This window comes from Fringilla coelebs (assembly GCF_963513975.1).
Source record: "Fringilla coelebs genome assembly, chromosome: 22".
Taxonomy (NCBI): Eukaryota; Metazoa; Chordata; class Aves; order Passeriformes; family Fringillidae; genus Fringilla; species Fringilla coelebs.
Genome location: NC_140048.1, coordinates 5941638 through 5966311, shown reverse-complemented (window position 1 = coordinate 5966311; position 24674 = coordinate 5941638).

Below are 24674 nucleotides of genomic sequence, written 5' to 3'. Positions count from 1 at the left end.
GCTGTTTTCATGTAAAATCTTGGTGGCTTGTGCCAATATAAGCCAAGCAGTAGCCACAGATGTTAGTTAAGGACATCTTAGTGCTGTGTTCACTGTGCATTCTGCAGCCTAATTACACTGCCTTCATTATTAATAATGTACAAACTGAGTAGTGATGGATCGAGATGGTTTTCATTATTTTACTGTAGGTCTTTTACAATATAAGTCAAAAGCAAGAGGATAAAAAGGAAAATAAAAAGCCTGAGATGAGTAGAGATTGTTGCGAGCACAAAAATGAGAGATAAAATATTTCTGAGAGACAGACATTCCTCTCACTACCATTATTGCAAAAATGATGGAGACTGACATCATTTGGAAGGGAAAGGGAAACAATCAGGGAATATTAATTGGGGCACACATCATGCAGTGATTCTGAATTCCTCTGTGCAGAGAGACAGAGAGGAAAAAGTTGCTGTATTCTTGCAGCTTCTGGCTGTCTGTGGGCAGAAAGGGAAGGTTGTGCTTGAAAGAGGAGCCAGAGTTCCCCTGGAGTCAGCTGTGTTCAAAGGGGGCAGCACTTCAACTTTTGGGGTATGTGCTGTGTGCTTCTAGTTTTTTCTTTTTCTTTTTTTTTCTTTTTTTAAAGCTGAAAAATGAAGATGTCTTGAATTCCCCCAGGCTACCTAACCTGGCTTCACAGCTCACTCCTGCTAGAAAAGTACTGGTTCTACCTGTTAACCAGGCTGCTGGAATATTATAAAACATATCAGGGTCCTAGAATAAATATCTTTTTAAACCATTGCAGAAGAAAACCCAGCTATTGGAAAAGTAATTCAAAAAGTCAATCTTACTTTTTTTGCTTTCCCACAGTACAGACACTCTGCCTATAGCCATTTCTGTGGAGATTTCTCAGGCACAGGTAAGCATTAACCACTAATTTGCAGTGTGAAAAGTATTATTGTAAGAAGGAACAAGGAAGATGGCCAGTGGGCCTGAGTAAATCACACACTGCTTGTATGAGCTTATCCTCATTTTTTGGGTATTAAGGGAACAGCAGCAAGAAATCCTGCTAAGTGCTCCCCATGCCTGCCAGACTCCCTCAGCTCCTCCAAACCATCCCTTCCCAAACCCAGCTGGTGAGGCAGGAGGGCAAGTGGTGCTGACACAAGGGGAGCATCATTTCTTGTTTCATCCTTCTTGATCCCTTCGTGGTCTTGCTTATGAAAGCACCTTCAGCAACTGGAGGATGTTGGACGCACCCTGAAGCCAAGAGGGATTAGTTTTTCAAGTGGTTTGCACAGATGCCTTTTATACAGGATATTTATATACTTATTATATGGGAGGGAAACTGAAAGGAACCAGGCTCCTAAAGCCCTCAGGCTGCTCTTCCCTGGGAAGTCGTTGTGGAGTGATCCAGCTCTTCTTCAACATCTCCCCCATGTGGCACCAGCAACGTTCACAGCACTCGATTCTCTTCCAGCCAGGAAGGAGAGGCTGCTCCTGAGTGGGGAACATTTTGCTCTAAATCCACACCTCACTGGCCACCAGCTTTCTGACAGAATTGATTCTCGTGGTCCTTTGTCCTGGCTCCATCCCACCCTCCATTCCGAGGGTCAGTGCTTTCCCCCTCCACAGAAATAATATCTTTAAAAGATCAGGCAATTTCTTTATGTGAGCTCTTTATTTACTTGGGATGTCTATTCAGAGCCTCTCCATTTAGGAGGGTGAGCGCCGTGTGCTTGAAATTTAATAAAAGTATAAGTTGGGTAAACGAGCAGCAAATTATTGGATTTTCCATAAAAGCCAGTCTCCACATGCTGGAGTGGAGGTTAAATACAGAGAGCAGCTCAAAAACGATCAACAAAATAATTAAATCTATATATCAAGAGAAAAAAAATCACGGTTTCCTTATTATGAGAATTTTCCTGTAACATTTAACTCACAGAAAGGGTGGCTAATTCCATTTATGTTAATATTAAACCAGCATACTTTTGCTTTTAGCTTAATCACTAAGCAACCAAGTTACCAGAAGAATGCAGGTTATCCAGCAGTTATCCCACAAACACGTCTGGGGCTGAATTCTGACATTGCACCATTAAAATCCATGGAGATTTTCCCAAGAGACCCATGACAGGAATGCTAAGGATATAAAAACTGACATATGATTACTTGTTAATTGGTCCCAATCCCATTCGTAGTTCCAGTCCCATTCAAAGCCTTTTAATTCATGGAAGAGTTGGGCAGGAATGATAGCACCAATTATTGCTAAGAGGTACCAAGGTGCATTACTTGATATTTATTATTAACAGCATCTTTTAAAGCAATTTTCATCCTAAGGATCTCAAAGCTTTTACACATTAATGAATGAAGAGCCTCACACGATCGCTGTGAAGTAGACAAATATTATTCCCTGCTCACATATAAATGAGGAAGATGGGAATTAAATTCCACCCTTAAATTTGTGCAGTGGATAAAAGACACCTTTTCCCTGAAGGAAGAACAGATCTGGAGTGGTGTCAGGGTCTTGCAACCAGCGAATTCATCTCCTTGCTGGGAAAAATTGGAGCCCAGAGAAAATCCACGGTTTGCCAAAACTCAGTGCAAATGAAATCGAATGGAATGCACTTGGCATGGATGCTTCCCTAGGAAGGATCTAAGCCTGCAGCCTAGAAGGAGTTAAAGTATAAAGGATTACTACATCTGGACAAGATCTGTTGCCAGGGTTAACTCACAAGGCTGTTTGGAATATTTCTGCAGGAATAGCGGCCCAGCATTCACTTTCAAAAACCAGCCCTTCCATTTGAATTTGTTTTCCAAAACAAGACAGCTTTTGCTTACAAAATTAGCTCCCTACCCAGCATCTGAGGCAGGAATATGGAGAAACAGCTTAATTTTTATCAAGCAAGTGCTTAAAGCAACGGTTGATATATGGGGAGAGAACACAAACACTCGCTGTGTCTCGCAGAGCCATTAAATATTTATTGGTTTTTCTGAGACAAAAATACAAATGTACTTGGCTGGCTCCCACCTCCTGCTGGGCTCAGCCTGGTGACCCCTGAGCTCACAGGTTGCAGGGGAAGTTTGCAGCTGAGTCAGGAGGAGGATTTGCTTTGGGATGGAGCTCTCAGGCTTCCCAGTGGCTTGGTCCAGCACCACGGTGCAGCTGCAGCTCACTCTGGGCTGAGGTGAGGGGCTTTGGCTCATTTGTTAACTAGAAATGGAGCAGGAGACTCTCCAGGCAGGAGAAAACACACTGAGGGAAGAGAACACGTTTTCCTGAGGCTTCACATCTTCACATCTGGGTGAGGCTAACTGGGATTTTCTGTCTCATTTGCTGGCTGCACAATTTCAGTTTTTTCCTGTTATTAACTGAAAAAATCTGCATTGCTGATAAACTGCTGTGATAGCAAATCCTTTCTGGTCTCCCCTAATTGCTGCTCCTACATTTATGGAGATACTCATCGTTTCTCTCTCGTGAACTTCAATTAAAGCTTTGCACACACGCTCTGCTCATGAATACACATCGAGTTCTAAGGGAGAAAAAATTGTCACCTCTCCTTCAGTGTTCAACAGGACTCTGCAGATGAAACACTCTGTCCTGGGCCACCTGCTTAGAGGTGTGAGGGCTTTCTGTGAAGGCATCTCAGAAACTGGAATTTTGGAATTACCTGGATATGAATTCAATTGGCAATATCCAGGATTGGCAGAGATCTGCCTGCAGAAATCTTGGCTTCTTCATGCATTTTCTCTTTTAATCAGTTCTGGTTCTCCTCTGAATCAAGGAAAGGTGTCTATCAGGATTTCTCAGGTGCTGTACCCTTATCTATACACACACACACACATGTATATCTTTATTTCTCTCTCCCTGAGTGCTGAGTTGCTGCTGTACAACCCCCAGCTCGACCTCTCCACTGGCATGGCCCTCCTCTCCTACTGACCTCCACACCTCATAAAAACATAAAAGTCAACACTAACTTACAAGCAACTAAACAACAAAACTGCTGAGAGTCTTTCTTCTGCACCCTTTAAAGGTGATGTTATGCTCTCCTCTTTGTACAAGTGATTTATTTTGTATTTTTTTTCAGTCTTCTACTCTTGCAGGGTTGCAAATATTGAAAGCATTTCTGAGCTTTCAACAGCAATATCAAACCTAATTCTGAATAACAAGCTTTTTTTTCCAGTTCCAAAGGAGAGCAAAATAAGAAAGAATGAGAATGAAATCAGAACCGACCCGATGTCACCGTGCTAAACCACCTTGCAGCCAGTGAATTACCACCAGCTTGGCTTTACAGCAAATGTAATTTAGGAATTCAGCACCATTATGTAGTGATAGAAATATTTTTTTGCAGTGATGGTAGGCAGCAGAATCCATCCTTTGTATGGTTCCAGCTCAGGTTTGAACCCCTGAGGGGTGGGGAAAGCATAGACTGTCCCAGAGGACCAAAAAAGCTTCATAAATTCATCCTGAATCTCTCTCAAGAAAATGAAGAACTGATCTTTCTTCAAGGCTTCAACTCTCATTTTTACAGTCATTTTGTAAACTTCCTTATCCTGAGTCTTGGCTCAGAAAGTTCATGGGTTTTGAGTCAGGCAGGATGGGACCCCCACCTGTGGGTCACTAAGGATGTGCAGAGCTGGGCTGGTGGAGAGAGCAGCCCATTACAGCTCACCTGAGTTAGAGGTGCCTCTGATTCCTCATCACAGAGCACATCATTCTCCAAATAAATTGGATTAGTAGAGGCAGCCCACCTGTTGTATTTGCTGGGACCCCCTTGGCAGGAAGGAATGATGAATCTGACTCCATGTGCTCAGAAGGTCAATTTATTATTTTATGACACTGTATTATATTAAAGAATACTATACTAAACTATACTGAAGAATACAGAAGGGATACTTACAGAAGGCTAAAAAGATAATAATGAAAACTCATGGCACTTTCCAGAGTCCTGACACAGCTTGGCCCTGATTGGCCAAAGAGTCAAAACAATTCACATGAAACCAAACAACCAGCCACTTGTTGGATAAACAATCTCCAAGCACATTCCAAAGCAGCAAAACACAGGAGAAGCAAACCAGATAATTATTGTTTTCCTTTTTCTCTGAGGCTTCTCAGCCTCCCAGGAGAAAAATCCTGGGTGAAGGGATTTTTCCAGAAAATGTGACAGTGACAGCCACCCAGGCTGTCTCAGGCCATGGAGAGGCAGCAGGTTGTTGTCAGGTACCTGTTTAGGGACAAGCACCACAAGCCAGGCTGTGTAACACATGTCAATAATGTCACTACACACAACAAGGTCCTTGATGAAGCTTCAGAGGTTCTGCCTTTTATCTTCTCCTCCTTCAGCACAAGGCAGTGCTTTGTGCTCCCTCTCAGACCTCGAGGGATCATTAGAAGGTGTGCTACTGCCCTGAGGCAGCCAAGAAGATTCCTTCTTATGGAAATGGGATGGCAAGGTTAATGTAAAAATAATACAGCATACAGAGCAGAAAGTTTGTTTTTTGGGCTTTGCTCTAGATACACCCTGACTTGAACTGAAGCTGTTCTCCAAGCCAAACCAGCTGATGGGTTGTGCAGGCTGAGATAAATGAACACCAAGATATGTGAACACCTATTTACAGCTGCATTTTTATATTATTGCATAACAGAATTTGCATCATTTCCCCTTCTGCAGCCCTCAAAACACATTGGTGTGGCAAGGACGCTTTCAGAACTCCAATAATTTCAGTTTATGGAAACCCAGAGGAAATCCTCCTTCCCCCTGTTCTTCCTGTTGATACTGATAGGACCCACTCGTGTGAAAATAAAGGTCATGGGGCATTGCTCCTGAAGCTCTGCTAAAAGTCTGAAAAACAGATGGTGAGAAGCATTTAAGCAACAAACAAAATATTGCAACAACATGGCTGGTTTTATACAACAGCCCTCTGTAGAAAATGAGAACTATTTTTAAAGGTCAGCTGGGGAAATAGCACTGCTCTGCTACCAGTTCTGCAGCAATTATCGTGGCTGTCTCCACACCAGTCTGCCCAGGAAGGCAACAGGGACCACTGCAGAAAAGACTGTAATGTAAAAGGGCTGAGAAATTATTATCTTGTCTGGTTAGAAATGGAGGGTAATGCAAAAAAAAAAAACAAAGCCCAGCAGCTGGTGGGATGTTGAATGGCTAAATGTTAAGTCATGCCAAGCTGGTTTTCCTTTTTTCCAAAGAATCTCACCTTAAATGATTTATTTACAGGGTATCAGTGTCAGGCTTAAAAGGCTTAAGGTGGTGACAACTCAAATACTCAGATATTTTCCAAAGAAAAACAAGGCAATATCCTCTGTCCAAACTGGCATTAACTTCATCTGCAGATCTGTCCTGGCAGACACCTGCTAAGGTTTGTCCCACAAGTCAGTGAGGATTGGAGCTGTTTGATTCACAGTGAAAGAAAAAAAACAATCAAACAACCAAAAAACCACGCCAAAAAATATGCTTTTAAAAGAAAACATACTTCTAAATGTAAATTGAACTGTTCTTCCTCTATGACTTTTGGGCAATGAGAACACTATTTTGTTAACAATTCAGGATAGAAGCACCACCAGGTTGATTTTCTGTCTTTACCTAAGAAATAATGTCTCAGTGCCCTCACACTCCCGTGCTAGGCAGCAACTGAAATCCAAGTGAATCTAATCCAGATGTCCCACAAAACTGATCTTGTTCTTCAGTCATCATTTGTGCTGTGATGATCTCATTCAAAAAGTCCAGTACAAACCCAAAGATGCTTTTGATGTCTTTTCATTCCCTCCAGAACAACACCTGAGGATAATCCCAACGCTGCTGGGAAAGGCACTGAGGAGATGGTATTTCTCCCAAAGAACTTCAAATCTACTTGAAGTCAATTAAGCACTTCATGGAAAGAGCTAAATGGACTGAACTTCCTGAAAGCTTGGCTTTTGAGGGCAGGTATCCAGCAAAATGCCACGTGCTCCTTCCTATAAGAGACCATTACCCTTCATCTGGGGCTGGTGCCTGGGTGCACCTTTTCTGCTCTTTAGACAGATTCTTCTGGAAACAGCTGGATTAGAGCTGGTACACATGACTCAGCCCTTGGATGTTGTACACCTTCTGCTCCACGCCAGTCCAGTCTCTCACAGTTGCAATTAGAAACAGAAACTCAAGTAAAACAAATCAAAAAGCAATTTAGGCAAAGCTGGGGGGTGATTTAAAGTTTGAAGGTGTAATGGATTCATGTCACGTGTGTCTCAGAAGCAATAAATCCTGCTTAGGGAAATGTCTGAGGAAAAAACACTGCTAGGCTATAAACTACCACCTCTGAGGATGATAAAACAACAGGCACAGAGCAAACATCCTTTCTGAGCATAATAGGAGTGTCAGAAATGATTGACAGCAGTGACAATCTATCACAGGCTGCCGTGTCCCTGCCACGGGGCTGGCTGGCAGCAGGGGAATTGTTTATTCATCCAACACCAGGCAGAGGATGGGACATGTCAGGGGAATAAATGCACCTTCCCTCTCCACCTGCTTGCATGCCCCAGTGCCCATACCCTGTTCTTCTAAAGTTCTTCTAAACCTTTTGATATTCACATTTTTGTGATAGGGTTTTTCACTCACTTTTCACGTAAACAATAATTGTTTTGCATTTCTTTCTAGAAGAAAAAAGAATTAATGGACTGTTGGTTTAATCAGTGTGGTTGGACAGGTGGCAATTTCATCCTCCAATCCATGGTCACTTTTGGAATTCTATAAATATTGAAGTCCAGAAATAAACTAGCCCTTTTTTGCCTTGGACATCTCAGTGTGTATCATTCATTTCATGTCATAATGCAACACCCCAGAGTTATCTCAGCACCCCTTTGTCACTGCCATATTTTCTGAAAAACCTCTTTGCCCAGGATTCTTCTCCTGGGAAGCTGAGAAGCCTCAGAGAAAAATGAAAACAATTCTTATCTCATTTGCTTCTCCTGTGTTGTGCTCACATGTGGAATGTGTTTGGAGATTGTTCACCCACAGGTGATTGTTCCATTGCATTCTGCTGTGAGTTGTTTTCACTCTTTGGCCAATCAGTGCCAAGCTGTGTCAGGACTCTGAAAAGAGTCAGGAGTTTTCATTATTATCTTTTTAGCCTTCTGTAAGTATCCTTTCTGTATTCTTTAGTATAGTTTAGTATAGTATTCTTTAATATAATATACTATCATAAAATAATAAATTAGCCTTCTGGGCACATGGAGTCAGATTCATCATTCCTCCCTTCATCTGGGAGCCCCACAAATACAACACACCTTTTTGTTCAGGCAGCACAATTCCCATTCCTGGAGCCCTACCCCTGCCAGGTGGGCACGGACACGGTGACCCAGGGAGGGAAGGGGATGCCAGGAATGTGCTGCACTCCTGGGACAGCACCAGGAGCCTCCTCTCCACCAGGATTCATGGTGACCCAGGGAGGGAAGGTGATGCCAGGAATGTGCTGCACTCCTGGGACCCCACCAGGAGCCTCCTCTCCACCAGGATTCACGGAGGGAAGGTGATGTCAGGAATGTGCTGCACTCCTGGGACACCACCAGGAACCTCTGGGCACAGAGCCCCAGCCCTCACTGGCAGGGAGGACCATGCTGCTTTCCCAGAGCTGTCAGCCAGTGCTGTGACCAGGGAAATCCCATCCAGGGCATGGAAAGGATGGAGAGCACCGGGGTCAAGAGATCCTGCGGATTGTAATGACTTTCATTAAATCACTGTCTTCCCTGGGCTGAATTTGAGCTGACAGCCTATTGCTGAGAGACTCCACACAGCTTATTACCTCTCCCTGCTTGCAGCTTAGCACTGCTGACAGGGCTGATGGATCAGCAGCCCCTCAGCCAGCCCACACCACAGCTGCCAGCACCATCCTCCCCCCAGTGCCACCTTGTCTGCCACCCATGCCATTTCTCCCCCCAGTGCCACCTTGTCTGCCATTTCTCTAGCCAGGAGGAGTGCAAAATATGCCCCATTTTCCATGGAGAAAACCCATTTGCACATGGGGGAATGAGAAGAATTTTTTTCCCCCCACTCAGCAGCTGTTTCTCCTGCTGTGTTTACCAAGAAGTGACCTCGAATTTCCCCTATAAAGCCACAGTCACTACTGTCACAGTTGCTTGTACATGACTACCACAAAACTGAGGCATTAAAATCAGTGAAAAGTGGAGTAAATTGAGAAAACAGATGGGCAAAATAGGTTCTTCCAAGCAGCCAAGGGAGAAAGAAATATGTAGGGGTTGGGTTGATGCTTAGGGGGCACCGAGTGTACATTTTAACTATCAAAAAATCCAGCTGTGAAACCCCAGGCAGGCTCCCTGGTGCCTCTGTGCTGTGGTTCCTCTTCTCCACTCTGGTGAGCATCCTTGTCCTTTGTGCTGCCATTGACACCTTGCTGGGAGGGCAGGGACCTGCCCCTTCCCAGGCAGATGCACAAGGGCCCAGCACAGGCTCCTCTAAAAGCCAGAGTTCTGTTCTCCAGAGTGGAAAGATCTGTGTGTTGGTTCAGTGATTCATCTTCAGCCAAAAAAATGACTCAAGATCAAAGTCAGATCCGTGGTGGACCCGAAACCTTTGTTCCAGCAACATCTCCTGGTGTGTGTCCAAGCTGAGTTCCAAAAATGTGTCCAATTTCTCTCCAAGGCAGAAGGGCAGCAGGCACAAGGCATCACCCCCACATCATCCCTGCCTTTTCCAAGCAGATTAATGGTGGCAGAGAAGTGAGAAATGCCCATTAACCGTCCCCTCTGACCAGCCACTCCTGCTGGCTCAGCAGCCCAGCTGACTTCTAGCCAAAATATCAAACTGGATGTTCTCAAATTATCCAGCAGTCAAAATCAGGTCCATGGAAAGAGAGGGGAGTGAAAGTGCCAAGCACTGGATTTCAGTTTATCCTTGCACAGAGCCTTGCACAATCAATCTGTCCATAAAATAACAGGGAGAGGGGAGAGGGGAGGAAAGGGGAAAGGGGAAAGGGGAAAGGGGAAAGGGGAAAGGGGAAAGGGGAAAGGGGAAAGGGGAAAGGGGAAAGGGGAAAGGGGAAAGGGGAAAGGGGAAAGGGGAAAGGGGAAAGGGGAAAGGGGAAAGGGGAAAGGGGAAAGGGGAAAGGGGAAAGGGGAAAGGGGAAGGGAAGGGAAGGGAAGGGAAGGGAAGGGAAGGGAAGGGAAGGGAAGGGAAGGGAAGGGAAGGGAAGGGAAGGAAAGGAAAGGAAAGGAAAGGAAAGGAAAGGAAAGGAAAGGAAAGGAAAGGAAAGGAAAGGAAAGGAAAGGAAAGGAAAGGAAAGGAAAGGAAAGGAAAGGAAAGGAAAGGAAAGGAAAGGAAAGGAAAGGAAAGGAAAGGAAAGGAAAGGAAAGGAAAGGAAAGGAAAGGAAAGGAAAGGAAAGGAAAGGAAAGGAAAGGAAAGGAAAGGAAAGGAAAGGAAAGGGAAAGGAAAGGAAAAAGGATTGGTGATATTTTTCTTGCTGTATGATTAGAGCCACAGGGCACTGTGCAGTCAGGGTTAGCACATATTTATATTCACACACTGGCAGGGATATTCCTGCTGATATTCCTGCCAGTCTCATGTTTCTTTCATTCCTCAGAGGATTTATTTTATTGGATTTTTTTTTACTGGATGTTATCACCTGTTTACTTCCATCCTTCTACTCACCACTACCACTTCCCACCTTGTCATTCTTCCAACTTGAAAATCCATGGCAAGAAAACATCCTGTCCTTTCTGGGAAGGGATCCAGGCACATCATGAGGATACAGGAGCACTTGACATTTCCCTATTGTTCTTAGCATTTCCTAATCAGTCTCTCTATCACAGGCACCAATTAATATGCATTCAGGGCAGCTGATAAGTAGGAAAGCAATTCTTGGGTGCTAAAAATAGAGTTCCTGCACAAGGGGACTATCAATAGGTACCTTTTTGCCCCATATTTATTTTTATCTGCCACATGCAGATGCCTGTAAGCATCTGCCTGCCCCCATGCCTGACTGCCCAGAGTTATTCCAAATGCCTGGGACTTGGGCAGGGTTGGATGGGGCTTGGAGCAACCTGGTCTAGTGGAAAGTGTCCCTACTCAGGGTAGGGGGTGAAATGGGATGAGGTTTAAGGTCTCTTTTAACCCAAACTCTCTGCCTCAGGCCTTCTTTGCCTGATTTTAGAGCAGAAGGGAGAGGAGACCACCCTGTTTCAAAAGAGCCCTCTGACAGAAGCTGTCATTTTCCATCCAGGCTTTGCAAATAAAGACCAAAAGGGAATATAAAAAGATAAATATAATTAATATTTCCAAGGGTGCTTTTCGTAGGTTGAAGGCAAGACAGCAACACAGCAAAGCTACAGGGAAAGAGATTTTTTTGTTGAAGCAGCAAAGGCACAAAGAAACATCTGCACATAATTTTATGACTTTTAACTGGCATTTTAGAGCTTGGCTAAACCAACAGCTCAGTTGTCTGGCTCTTCTAAATCTGGCATTGAGCACAGATGCTTAGTGGACAGATGATTTTCTTTTGGTAGTGCTGATGCTGGATTCCCATCAATGGGGTTATTGCTGTAGTCCCATCAATGGGTACATTGCTGTATTTTCTCCTGAAATTAGGAGCCATTTTCAACCCTGAATCTGAGGCTCAGCCCCAGCACAAGCTGCACACTCTGTGCACTGAGATGTTCTTCCCACAGCTGCAGATTTCAGAAGCCAAAAGCAGTTTTAAAGAATCAGCAATTAATGTTCCCCACTGCTAAAACTGCACATTAAAATGACATATTCCTCCAGATGTGTGCAATGTGCCTTCCTCACATCCTAAAAAAAGTTTGTGCATTGATCTCCTACCTGTGCATCCATCAGGAGGTGCCTCATCAGCCTCATGGCACTTTTCAGAGATTCCTTCTCACTGGGCAAAAAGGCATCTTCATCTTCATCCAGGGTTTTTGACTTGCTGACAATAAAATGGGAGATCTGGTCATTCAGGGAATGCAGTGATTCAACAGCTGTGGAGACACAGAGGGAAGCAAGAAACAGGAATGAAACCATGCTGGAGGAAGCCAACATAATTTTTTTTTTTTCAGTTTGAGATGAGTGTGATTTGCTCTGGAGAAGTGTAGCTGGAAATAATTGATCCCCATTACCTCCCCAGGACTGAGAGCACCAGCAAAGGCATCATCACAGACATGGGGATGAGCAGCCTGGTCCTGCTCGTGGCAGGGTGGCTGGGAATGAGGTTTATTGAAGGACCCTTCCAACCCAAATCATTCCAGGATTCTATGATTATGTTTCTAATCTCAAGTAACAAGTCATGGCTAAAGTGAAAAGAAGAAAAAAAATAGTCAGTCTCTTGATTCACAGCCCAGAGACCTGTTCCTTCTGATGTGCAGGGAGCCAGAACTCCAGACAACACAAAGGAGAGAAGCTGGAAAAATTGGCTTTTTATGAGCTAGAGTAGGAGTGAGTCAGACCAACAACTGAAACATTGCTCATTTTGTTTCTTTGTGATTATTGGTATTTGAATCACTGTTAATCTCTTAAATTCTCCTTTGCGGGCTCAAACCCCAGGAATTGTATGTGAGATTCTGCTCCCAGTCAGAAATCACCTCCTCCACAGCTCACAGGAATCCCCCAGCAATTTCACACACTTTATGAAGCTGCAATTTATATATGAACCAATGGCCACATTTATTTCCACCCAATGAAAAGCTCTGGACTTCTGCAGATTTGAAAAATCTGCGCTGCGATTTGCTTCTCAACCACGCTGAGTTTGGAGGTTTCATTTTGACTGCTGGCTCATTGAATAAATGAGATCCAAATAATTCTTCAGTGTATTTTCTTTGTGCTGGTGGCTCAGGCAGTGGAGCCCTTTGATAAGCTCAGAGTAACACATCACTGTCACACCCTGAACGTGCTGCACCCCCTGGCTTGCTCAGGCTGTTTATGAATAAAGCAATGTGTTATTTAGGACTCTCTGACAAACTGATCTTAAGAACACGAGGCAATTGAAATACACTCGACCTAGTTCTGTCTTGAGAAGATCTTTCCACAAAATTGGAAGTAGTAAAGATTAGCCAGAAACCACTCATTGAGGAGCAAATCTTCCCCAGACAAAAGGGCCATAAAAAAATCACAGTTGTGTCTCCAAAATGCAGGAGGGAAAGAGCAGAACTTCCTTACTGAGAGGGTTTATTTTTCATTAAATAATAAAACAAAAAATGCCTTGGAGAGGGGACTGGGAGGATTCCCAGCACTGAGGGTGTTCCTGCACCTCCTGCTAATAGAAAAGGGGTTTGAGGCTCACTGTGATGGAGGGTCCATTCTAAATCACACCATAAATCAGAGAATCATCCAATGAACCATGGAATGGTTTGGATTGGAGGGAATCCTAAATCCCATCTCATTGCACCCCTGCCGTGGCAGGGACACCTTCCACTGTCCCAGGCTGCTCCAAACCCCATCCAGGATGGCCCTGGACACTGCCAGGGATCCACAGCTGCTCTGGGAATGCTGTGCCAGGGCCAATCTTGCCTGATTAACAATTGTACTGCTGGGTGGGGTTCGTGTGCACCCCACATGTTTGTCACAAGGCAGCCTGTCACTTTAGGACCTGAAACAGAAAGATGCAGACACTGGAATTTCTAAGGCAACAAAGAGGGAAGTTTAATTCTGGCTCCAACATTTATAGATTTCCAAAAGTGACAGTGGATTGGAGGGTGACAGTGCCACCTCTCCAATGACACTGGACAAACCAACAGCCCATCAAATTTCTCCTCCTCTATAAAAGAATGCCAAACAATGAGTTATTTACAGAAAGTGTGTGAGAAAGTTTGTTACAAGAATATAAACATCAGAAGGCTTAGAAAAACTTAAAAAATCCTGGTGACACAGCCCAGCCCCATCTTGTGTCCCAAACTCCTCCTGCCCATGGCCCATGGAGCTCCCAGGGTGATGTCTGAGGATGAGACAGGACTGGGGAGCAGCACGGCACAAAGAGGGGTGGAAACCACAGGCAGCTGAGCTGCCCCAAGTCACCATCAACAAATCATTTTGTAATCACATGTCCTCACACCAAGCAACACCTGTGAGCCCAGGAGGCTGCAGGTTTTCCATGCAGGAGAGCAGCAGGCACACAGGCAGCAGCAGTTTGAGTTTCTCAGCACTTCCAGACTGAACTGGCATCTCTATCAGACATGTCAGGCCTGAAAGCCTCTCCCCAGCACTAATGCACCAGTATTGATTCATCCCATCCTTTCTGACCAGTGAGGAATTGAGGACAGATCATTTTTTTCCTGCTCTGAAATTTTGGCTGGAGCCCTAAGCCCACATCTGCTTTCAGTAATACAAATGTACACCAGAGTTCTCCTCGAGCTGATGGCTCCCTTCCAGATTTACACAGACTGTGACCAGAAACTGGTACATGGAGAACTTCTCCCAGGCTTTCTGACTTTAAAGAAATTAGAAATAAACTAAATTATATTATCCTATATTATTCCAACCTCTTCCTCTGAAGCTAGAGCTCTCCATTCTCCAATATTTCTTCTCTTTCTCTTTGGGAAGTTTAGTGCTGCTGGAGCAGTATATGGCACATGAAGCCCAGGGGGGCAAATGCTTCTCTCATTTGTAATTCTTTAGGTTTAGAGAGATGCCAGAGGAATCAGAAAAAATATTTTCCAGCAAGAATGTGGGGAAAGCAGATCAGTATTGACTTGAACCAATTTTTAGAGGGATCTGCCACAGTGCTGTGTTTATAGTCTGCTTAGCAAAACAAATCTTTTCCCATGAACACAATGAAAACTGTATTGGAAAATAAAATCCTCTGAGTCTTCCTCATGAAAGTAATAGAGGCATTTCCAAACCTCCAGCCTACACACACAGTGAAAACAAAGCTGAAAAGAGCAAACCATTCCTGACACTGTTTTTCTGGAAGTCCTGTGTCAGTCTGCAACACAGCTTCCAAAGCAGAAGAAATTGGATATTTCTCATTTAAATCAAGAGAAACTTCCTGCCTTTTGCCCACTAAAAATCTAAAGGACAGGGATAATGAGGCAAACCCTTCATCTCTCACAATGTTACGGCTCAGACATTTCTGCTGAACAACACTTCCACTAACCCAGACAGTTCTTTGTGAAAGCGTCAAATTCTTAAGGGAGAAAAGTCTGAACCTCAGATATAAACACAGGTATGTCCAGTGGAGATTAAAAGATACCTATTGGTCCCCTACAATGAAAAATAGAGAAAGAAATGAAGACAGCACCTTTCCCTTCTGTGTCATTCTCCTTGGCTCGAGGTTGGTAACGCACCAGTAACGCTGCTAGCGAGACAACAGGCTAAATAAAAGTTACATCTGTCAAAGTCCTGTCAGCATCCCAGCTTTTCCCATTCCAATTTCATCATCTCCCCACTGGGAGGATCAGTTTCAAGGGGGGAAGGAACCATAGCAATCTTCTGTTAGCTATTTGATGTCACCCCAAAAAGAGATCAGATAATCTCTTAGGGGGGCAGGGGTTCTGCCTGCTGCTGTCAGAGAGGATGTGCTGTGCTGAGGTGCTCAGGTGAGGAACAATTTGCCACCCCCAGAAGCAAGAATGGGTTGACAAAGTTGCTTTTCTGCAGGGCAGAATCACCAGAGCCTGAAGGACGTGCAGGGGAAGAAGGAAATTGCTTTCTGTCGGAGACGAGGGAAAAATTATACTTGCGCCAAAAACTCATTCAAGGAAGAGACTGAAGCAATAAAGTTGTTCCAGGAGACCCCATTTTATACACTCCAGCTACTGCCCAGATGAGCACAAAATAAAATAAAGCATAGATTATATATCCTGAGATCTACTGACAAAAGCCAGCAGAGTCGAAAATTAATTCTCAGCAGCAGGAGTGAGTAAATGAAAGAGGACGGACACGACCATAATTTTATCAAGGGAGGCTGCGTAAGGATTCCTGGGCTGACTCTGCCACATGAAACAGAGAAGGTGTTTGAGTCTGACTTTGGTGTGAGCAGTCAGCTCTCACCACTGGAGATGTGCTCCTGTGGAGAGAGAAGTCAGAAAGCTGCATTGCTGGATGGATCCTTTGGAAACCCATCCCACGGGAGCAGAGTTCACAGCCCCGGGCTGCCAGGGAAACCTCACTGACTAAGGAGGCCTTCAGAGTGTGGGCAAACTGTGCAATTCCTTAGTGCTTAATGTTACCAAAGAACTCCTTGAGTTACAGCCACGGGGGTTGTTTTTGCAGTGAGGGAAAAGAGAATATTCAGAGCACTTTTGGCATCCCTGTCTGAGCTCTCCCCGTGTTTCCTGCAGGGCCACTCCAGAGCCAGACTCGGGGCTCGGTAGCAGGAGGAGCTCCAGAGTGTCCAAATGCCTTCCAGCCTCTCCCACAGGATGGAATCATGGAATGGTTTGGCTTGGAAGAGGTCTTGGAGATCATCCCATTCTAACCCTGCTGCCATGGGCAGGGACACCTCCCACAGGTGCTCCAGCCTGGCCTTGGACGCTTCCAGGGATCCAGGGGCAGCCACAGCTGCTCTGGGCACCTGTGCCAGGGAACAATTCCTCCCCAGTATCCCATCCATCCCTGCCCTCTGGCAGTGGGAGCCATTCCCTGTGTCCTGTCACTCCATCCTTTGTCCCAAGTCCCTCTCCAGCTCTCCTGGAGCCCCTTAGGTTCTGGAAGGGTCTCTAAAGTCTCCCCAGAGCCTTCTCTTCTCCAGACTGGACAACCCCACTTGAATTGTTTGATTTATATTTTTCCCAGATGAAACCTCTTTTTGAGGAGTAGGTAAAACTGATTTGCTCAGGCAATTGACTAAATTTCTTGAACTCTTTTTTTATTGTCAAATTACAGCCTTCTGTGTGACTTCAGCCCCATGAATAATGATGGATGCTCTCATTCTCTTGAGGGAGGTGAGAAGGGAAAGTTTCCCTCCCTGATGCCTGGGCAACCCTTTAGGTTTGGGGCATTGGAAGCATGAAGAGACAGACTGCACAAGGATCAGCACCATGTTCTGCCTTCTCTAAATCACAGCCAGCTCTCAAATACTCCCTCATCCCCACCTGCAAAACCTTCTATCTGCACAGGTTTGGGCAGAAATTAAGAATGTTTTTGAGAAAGCTCAAAATCCTGCCTCTGGAACTGAAAAAACAGCCAGCCCTGCAAATTCAAGGCAGTTTGGGTTATGGCATGTAGACAGTAATGTGTGTAATTATGTGTAAAAATAAGATATTTATACAGCAAAATTATAAATAAAGCCCGGTGTTATTTATATTATTGAGGTTGTTTTTTGCTGTGTCCAAAAAAAGGACTTTGCAACAGTTCATTTTTGCCAGATTAATGATTCTGATTAGGAAGCCTTTCCTGCTGTAGCATTTGCTAATTGCATTTGGACAGATCAATTAATTCATCCACTTAGCAGTAGAAGAAACCTCCCTTTGTAAAAGCCAGGCTCATGAAATCACAGAGCCATAGAATCATGGAAGCATGGAACCCTCAAGGCTGGAAAAGGCCCCCAAGATCATCAAGTCCAGCTTCAACCAGATCCCCCTGTGCCCACATCACAAAATGCCATCTCTGCTCAGTTTTTGAACACTTTTGTGGATGCTGACTGCACCACTTCCCTGGGGAGCCTGTTCCAATGCTTTCACCCCTACAGTGAAGAAATCTTTCCTCAAATCCAACCTGTTCCCCTCTCTTGAGCCATTCTTGCACTGTTTTAACAGCTCTCCCACCCAGATGAAAAGCTGAAGCTGCAACATCAGGATAACAAGGCAGAAACTCAGAGCAAACAGAGCCCATTTTCCTCTACCCAGGAAAATATCCTGGATCCTTGCAGCTGGAAAATGCACCCTGAGCCATCTGCCCCATCCATGTGCTCGTGCCAGACGTTGTTGACAGACACAGCCTCACAGAAATGCTGGGAAGATCTCAATCTGAACCACTCCAGAAATATTTTCTCCTGTTATTGCTAAGAAGAGACCCGCAGCTTTTTTCTTCCTTTGTGGCCTTTAACTTGTTTCAAAGGAGGCATTCAATGAGCCCCCTCGTAGGAATAATTTACCACACCATTAAGTGAAGAAAAAAAAAATATCTGGTGTCTGCATTAGGGGCTCAATCACCTTTCAAGAAACACTGCAAATAACCCATTACAGTAATTACTGACGAGCTGGTCTCTCTGGGTTCTGAGTGGTTGGTGTGTAACTGGCAAAGAACTGCATCCAGAGCTTCCCAGATGCAAAAGAAAGCCATCAGACCAGTAAATGGCACTAGAGTTCCAGAGGAAAACAAGCTCAGCAATAAAGGTGGTCGTTTTTTCAGCTTATTAGTTTCTCTTTACAAACCCGACCTTTTTGGAAATGAAAATAACACCAAGTGGAGCTCTGCAGGGTGGTAGCAGCTTTTTAATAATCCAAGTTTTCCATTGACATCTCCTTTATGGTGCAGAAGCTTCTTTCAAAGTTGGACTTTAAATTACTTCAATAAAAATGTCAATTTTGCATTGTTTTGGTGTATTTTGAATCTAGCAACACAGAAATAAATTTTGTAATTTCTCCTTACACTCCCTCTCCATTTAAAAGCTCATATTTGATTGGAAAAGGGATGTGAGTTTCAGACCTGTCTGCAAGGACAGATGGCCATATTCTCCTTGGAGAAACCCCCTGTTGTTAAAAAAATTCCTGTTAATGTATTCAAGACATATCTGAACTGAGTAGGGAAAGAAGAGCTGTTGTATTTTGCTGTGTCTTTCTGAGTTTTTTAAAATCATCCCTCTGGAAAGGACTTTTCTTTGCCTCAGTTTCTTCAGCTCTAAGTCACAGCTAATGATGATAGTGAGATAAAGTTCACTAGAATTTGGCCAAAATTTTAAAAATGAAAAGGCTCAGTGTTTCACTAAAATACTGCCAGGATTATTTAGAAAATAAACAACATTTTTCTCTTTGGGTAAAGTCTCCCTAGAGCTACGAAAACATCATCCAGGTGAAGAAGTGATCCCACCCCTAAGAACTCACTTATTCACCCCAGCTGTATTAGTTAAACTACTAAACATTATAATAAAAAAAAATACCACTCACTCTAGGGAAACAAACCCAAATTCATATAAATTGCTGTGTTATGCTTATGATTATGATGGGAAAATGGAGTTGGAGCAGAGGCTGAAGCAGCTGGGACGGGGTCCTGCTGCTTTGGGCAGTGCCTTGGGCTGAGAGAGTCCACGACTCCACCAGCAAACCAGACTCCAAACCTCATGGCTGGGCTGTTGTTGCTTGCAGAAATATTCAAGATGCTGAATTCCCCAGAAAGCTGCAAACTGCCAGGCCAGGAACAATGTCAAACTTTGAGAAATGTGGCAGGCGTGGTGCCAAACCAGCAAATCTAACTCCTGCAAGAGGAACTCCAATGAAACTTGCCAGGAAACCAAAACAACCTTTCCAAAGGTGGACACTGTGGCATTCACATTCTCTGAAAAATCCCTTCACCCAGGTTTTTCTCCTGGGAAGCTGAGAAGCCTCAGAGAAAAAGGAAGACAATATAATCTGATTTGCTTCTCCTGTGTTTTGCTGCTTTGGAATGTGTTTGGAGATTGTTTACCCAGAGGGGATTGTTTGATTGGTTTCATGTGAATTGTTTTGACTCTTTGGCCAATCACTGCCAAGCTGTGTTGGGACTCTGGAGAGAGCCACAAGTTTTCATTATTATCTTTTTATCATCCAGTAAGTATCCTTTCTGTATTCTTTAGAATAGTACAGTATTCTTTAATATAATACAGCATCATAAAATAGTAAATTAGCCTCCTGAGACCCTGGAGTCAGATCCATCATTCCTTCCTTTGTCTGGGCACCCTGTGAGTACAATAGGACACTGCAGTGACACCCAGCCTCACAGCTGCTGCTTGCTCCCTGCTCTTGGGTAATCATTTATTTGTCACCTCCACGGCTGATGGTGCAACTGCCGTGTTCCAGAAACAATAGCTGCTTTATTTAGATAAGAAGGAAGAGCACAACAGAAATTCTGGGTGCCAGCAGCAGGATCAGACGTGCAGCTGCTGTGAGCTGGCTCTGGAGGAGCGATGCCCATCTGTGCTCTTGGATGGGGTGTGGGACTGGTTCCCACTTCACACAAAATGAGCTCCAGGGTCTTGGATGGGTCAGCTAAACCCTCAACACATCAGTTCCCATCTGTAAACACACATTCTGCAGCCTGTGGAAATATCACACTCCACAAAGGAGAGATGCCACCACCAGGGAGGGATTTGTTTGGCTCTTCCCCAGCTGTGGACTGGGAGTTGTTCTGCTTTAACAAGCAGCTCATGGTGCAAACAGGATGCTCCATCTCCTCCATGTCAAAGGTGAAAGAAAACCCTTCCTAGAGGGAATTCAACAATCACTGGCTTTTCTGGGGTTTGAATGAACTGAAAGTGTTAGAAGACAACTGAGCTTGGTTGGTTTCCCAGCAAACATATGGAAGAGCCTGAAGTTTTATATAAGTGTTGAAAAACCAATTGATATTGTTTTGGTAATCTGCTCAGGTTGCAATAATGAGAGAGGGTCACCAGCAATCCTGAAAGGAGCTTAAAAAACAAGATATAAAAATCAAACATGCTGTGTTTGTTCTCATCAGCTTCTGAGATCTTTGTTTCACCCTTAGGATGGCACTTCTTTCAACCAGAAATCTTAGAAACAGAAGAAAAACCAAAACAAAAAAAAACAAAACAAAACAAAACAAAAGCACCAGATTTATCACATCAGAAAAATGTCAATGATTCTGAGACTTCAATAAAGTCATGAAAACTGGCAACCTGCAAATCTCTCCCTGCATGTGTCTGTATTTGTTCACAGATAAAAGAAGGGATGGAGAATATCGTTAAAGCAAGTATTTAAATTTCCTTGGGAGCTGCCTTGAGCAGCTCTGCTGCTTAAAACCTTGGATGTGACACTAACAAAACGCTGGGCTTAGCAATTCTATCTTAGGAAAAACCCCTTTATTGGCAGAGCATTAGAAAAAGCTGAAATTCAAACAGTGGAAACACAGGTTGATAAACCTCGGCTGAGTACAGCGGATCAGAGGGTCAAGTTTTATCAAGCACTCACACAAACCCAGCTGTCTCAGGGAGCCTGGGAGGGGGATTTAGTTCCTGCTGCAGATAAAGGTGATGCTGAGGACCACACCAGATGCTCCATCTGCACTGACCCTGCTGGCAGAGCCCCCAAGCAGCTTCTGACTGGTAATTGTTTTATTCCCACGTTTCCTTCTCATCCATTCCCATTCATCCACGGAAAAGGCATCAATTCCTTTTGAAGATGGAGAAATCCACACCTTTTTTTATTCATCTAAACCATGAGACTCATGGGATGATGTCACCTATGGATGTACAATACCCTGGATGTTTTGGATTACTTGCAATTTGTGCAGTTTTGTAGTTCCAGTGTCCATTACTGCTTGATTTTGACTTGTATCATTGCAGCCAATATCCCCAGTCCTATGTATGTGGAATAAAAATAACTATCTAGAAAATAAAGATAAAATGAGACTATATTCAGCATTTAATAACCCTGACATGATTATATCTTTGGAGCAAAATCTTCACATTCACACATCTTCAGTGTGTCATTTATTTTTATGGGCCCCAAACTGAATAATCTCCTCCTAAAATAAAGCAGATTTTTTTCAGACCAGTGTTAGAACTTGTTATTCCTGTAAACTACATCTATAAAATGCAGCAAATTTTTTTCCCTAAATACTCTTATGCTGTGATCAGTTTTTTTCTGTATCCACAGCTTCAGACTTAACGTTCCCTGTAAGTAAGAACAAGTCATGCAAGCAGCAGGCTTAGAAGTTGTGCCAGGGAATAATAGGAAAAATTTCTTCACATAAAGGATGCTCAGGCACTGGAATAGGCTGTCCAGGAAAGTGGTGGAACCATCACCCCTGGAAATATTCAATGTGGATGTGGCACTTGGGGAGGTGCCCACACAGGAAATGTGTCAAAGTTTTCTGCATTGGTTTTTTTATTTTCAATGAAAACCACACAAGTTTTTAAGGGCCTGTCAATGGGAAGGTTTCCTACAGAAAACATGCAAGTCCTGATGATGCTGAAGCACATCCTCCTCCAGTGTTAGGGATAGAATTTGAACAGGACTCAGTGGGCACTTCCCATTTCTTTTCAGTTGTGTGGTTTTCATTCTACCTGAGCCTGATCATCTGTCAAAATTATGACAGTTTCAGTAAAAAAAAAAAAAACAACAAGTAGGGAATTCAATAGTAATTACAGAGTATTCAAATGTTTGCCTCAGTTGGAATCATTATTTCTTATCTATTAGCTTTTCTAGATGTTCCTGTGGAAGTGCTTTTAGCTCTGTTGTACCCAATGGGATGTGCAGTGGGGAGGCAGCACCTCCTCTCTTTTTTCATGTAGGAAAGCCTCAGGTGACATTAAGTGGATTTTTCTTCCTGATGACCAGGGGCAAATAATTTGTTTCTAAATTTCCCTACCTGTAGAAAACAATGTCTTCTTTGTTTTGGGTTCCCTGGGTTTTGTGATTTAGCTTTGAACCTTGACTTCATGGCTGAGCGGTTTCATATTTAAATTACTCACTCTGCATTTGTAAACTTTGCTTGTGGCATTCATTTCAGAAATTTGAAGGCAGTGAAAATCCTAAATATCCCTGTAGACAGGGATAACATACATTGCATTAACTGCCTTTCTTCATTTTCATCTGTAGCCTTTGCAGCAGGATTGTTGGCAAAGCAATAAAATTAATAAAGGAAAAGAGGAGTAAGTGTCACCAGTGTAGGACTGGGGAAGTGTTGGTTTCTCTGGGTCTGGACTGAAGGCACTGCACACAGCAGTTCATGTTCACACTCAGGTGTTTATTATTTCTTATCAGTGAAACAGTCTCACTGCTGTGAGTTCTGCAGCTTTTCATTACAAGGCACAGAATGGCCAACAATCTCTTGGTACAAGGGCTTTTCAGACTAAACTGTCCAATTAAGAGCTGACACCCAGATTATTTTCCCTTTTACCCCAATAACTGATCCCACAGAGCTGCAGTGCAGACTTTTCTGCCCAATGACAAAATGCCACCCAAACCCATGGAGAAGGAGGAAGAAGAAGCATGAAGAAGAAACCCAGGACAGCCCCCTGTGCCCTCCACCTTGCTCCCATCCACAACACCCTAAAAATCCCAACCCCTCAATTTCTCACCCAGTGATCCACCTGCACTGCTCTCTAGAATCTATTTCACACTTTTGTGGATTCCAGTCTATCCTGAAGTCTGGGAAACTTTCTCCATGGATGAGGGTCAGAGTCAGTGCTGCCCTGGGGGTCAGGGCACCCCAGAGCAGACACAGAAATATTCCCAGTGCTCTGGGTTCCCACAGGGAAGCAGCATTTTGCAGGCAGCACTTGGGAAAACTGGGATTTTCCAGCAGTTGTGTCCCTGTGCCAAATCCAAGTGAGGAGCTCGGGCTGCAGCCAGCACAGGGAGAGATGAGATCACTGCAGTGCCCAGGCAGGTGCAACCACAGCAGCAGCAGAGCATTTAAAAAGGTATTTAAAAGCCTCCCTCTTCTCTGTGACATGGACTATTAGGTAAATAAAAAAGGTTTTGATTAAAACATCCAAAACCCCCTGAAGCAACTCAGGGGCTCGTTCTGTTTTGAAAGCTGCCCTCAGTTCTGGGGCTCCTGATGTCACTGAGGCATTTCAGGGTCTAACTTGCTTTTCAGGTTGGAGCTTAAATACTCCTGAAGGGACAGGTCAAGGCAGTCATCCAGCCCTGGGTGTCCAGCCTGGGATGGGTGGGACATGCCCAAAAAGGAGTCATGTGGAAGCACACTGACCTGCTGCCTCTCAGCAGGCAAACACAGGGCTGAGCACATCCTCCAGCCTCACTGCTCCATCCTGAGGAGCTCCAACTTCCTTCCCTTGGGGGCAATGAGAATGACACAGTTTCTGAGAGCCTTGCATCTTTCTGAGCCTCCTGAACCTGTGTAAACCTCAACATTAGCATTTAAAGTTAATTCTCCTGTTACTAACCCAGCCCATCACTCTGCTCCCCAGCAGCTGCCCCAGGGAACAACCATTCTCTTTGGCACAGGATTTTGATGGATGAATGGAAAGCATTTAATTTTGACACTTGATTGACAAAAAGTGTCTTTGCTAATTATGGCCAAAAGACAGGAGAGAGGAAAGTGATAATACAGTTCCATCAACTGATTTTGGTGTCATATTGAGGCTGACTGGAGACCACAAAGTGCAAGAGATTTATTTCCTCTATTTCTTGTAAAGTCAGGGTGAGATCAGCACCAAGTCTGCTCAGCTTCCACACCAGTGCAAAATAAGAAAATAAGAAGCAAGCCCTGAATAGCTCCATCTGCACAGAGGCCACTCTGCTCTCTCCAGTGGAGCTTCAAGGTCTTTGGTGGACTTCATCCTCATCAGTGCTGACACATCAGAATGCTGTATCTTTCCTCTAAATTGCTTTTTCTCAATTTCTCACCATGATTTCAGAAGGCCAGCCTGACATGGGGCTGCATCAGCAGCACGTGGGTGAAATGCTGGGCTCCAGACACCTGAGGGACTTCTCAGCTTGGGGAAGGGAAAAGCACAGGGAAACCTGAGCATAAGGAGGGCCCCTGCTCTTTAGAAACCCCATCTTCATCTCCACTGTCCAGCATTTTCCTTCCACCCACATGTCAGAAATAAAGAATAAGGACTGCATTGCTTGCCT